We start from the raw sequence: 2087 nt of genomic DNA on the forward strand, positions 1-2087 counted from the left end.
GGCCTTGTACTTCAAGAAAGACATGGACAAATTAGAAAGAATTAGTGGAAAGGAACAAAAATGATTAGAGGTCTGGAAAATGTGTTTGGAAGATCTGGGATTACTTAGTGTGGAGAAAAGAAAAGAAAACCTATGAGGGAATTGGTAACAATCTTCAAATACATGCAGGTATATAAATAGAATGATAATGTTATTTTCTGTGGCTGCAGGGGACAGGACAGGAAAAATGGACTTAGGCTGAAGCAAGGGAAATATATGTTGGCGATTAGGAAGAATTTTTTATTATGAGGATGGTTAAGCATTAGAACAAGCTACCCAGGAAGGTTGTGGAATTTTTATCCTTAGAAGCTTATAAGAGTAGGTTAGATAGAAACTTGTCTGTCATATTTTAGAGAGGAAAGATTCTTTCTTGAGCAGAGCTTAGATTATATACACTTCTGAGGGCATTTTCAGCCCTCCTTTTATATGATTCTGGGCATCTACATGTCGTTGTACACTGACGTTGCTAAGGCACTATGCTTTAGTACTTCTTTTTTGCAAGTACTAAAGCCCAGTGCAGTACGGGCAGTCACTGTGCCGTGTGCATGGCGCATGGTTAGATTTCACTGCTATGTTGCTGTAGCAGCGTGTTATACTGGGGAACATGCTGCTATGGTGATGTAGTTGCTGATCTTGTGTAAACCAATTTGATTGCTGTCATCATGGCGCACCATACGGCGATACAGCACAATGTGTAGATGTGCCCTCTATGAATCTCTATTATTCAACAGGCACTGAGATACAGAACATTTCTAACAATAACATTAATGTAATATGTCCAATTCTGATCAAAAAAGATGTAATAAAAAATGATTGATTTCCTTCTGAATTCTACTATGACAAAACATGAGGTACATCCATAATCAAGCTTTCCTTTGGCTATTACTGAAACATATGATTTGAAATTATAAGCCTCAATGCATTCAACTCTTCAGATTTTCAAAATGGCACAGATAGGTTAATTAAAAAGTGTTCTGCAATTTAGAAGGAAATTCTCATATATTTTTTGAAAAATAAATATTATATATTTTTGTGGTGCACCAAAAGTTGCAGTATTGCTTAAAAACAATAGCGCAAACCTAATATAGTTTGGTAGTAGCTATTTTTTCTTGCCTTTTTGCCAAGATTTTGCTGATTTTTTCTGCAATAGCAACACGGCACCCCTAAAGAAACAAAACAACACATTTAAAAAATGCAGAAGCCAACACTTCATTTTTAAATGTGCTGTACTTTACATGTCAGCCATAATGGTACTTTTAATTCATAGGAGCAACATACTTTTAAAAAATAACCCAGTGATGCTTTTTCCAAAGTGCATTATTGAAAGACCAGCTTGCCAGCTCCAAGACTTGCAAAGTCTTCAGTTTATCCACAGAATGCAAGCATCTAGCCTTGCCCTGTCTTGCTTAGGCCATGCTCCTCAATAGTGACCTTATATGATATAGGGTCCTTATATGTTATGGCATTTAAAGCCTGCTCTCTAAATCCTGTTATGTTATTAAGTGCTGTGATGTCAGTGCGAGGCAAACGTGCTTAAAGTTCAGCACATGCTTAGGTATTTTGCTTTATGAGGTTTCTAAGGGCAAATGGTCCTGGAATTCATTATCAAAGCCATTATTGATCAGGTCTATAGTTTATTAGAGGTTTTCTTAACCTCTTTTGAGTATAGAAAGAAACACAGGCACACACAGCAATAATAAAACATAGGAAATTTAATTAAATGGAAGACGGGTCTATTTACCACCCCAGACCCTGAAACCCTTATGTTAGCCACGTAAGTCAGTGGGAGTCACCCGCCAAGCTTCTCTCCCTGGAGCTGGAAGCAGGGCCTGGAGCCAGGGAGGGGCTCTGCTTGGATGTCTGGCACTCCCTACCACAGCAGTCCCTGAAGGACAGCTTTCCATCTCCAGCTCCCTCTGTCCAAAAATGAAGTTTGTTTCTTACCCATCGGGACTTTTTACCGCCTATACTTTTCCCAGAGCCTGATGAATGGCCTTTGAGCCTGAAAGCTTGCAGACAAGGATATGCTTTTGCAATTTCTTGGTGGA

Source organism: Gavialis gangeticus, unplaced genomic scaffold (genome assembly GCF_001723915.1).
Source record: "Gavialis gangeticus isolate Ggan-Ray unplaced genomic scaffold, GavGan_comp1, whole genome shotgun sequence".
NCBI lineage: Eukaryota > Metazoa > Chordata > Crocodylia > Gavialidae > Gavialis > Gavialis gangeticus.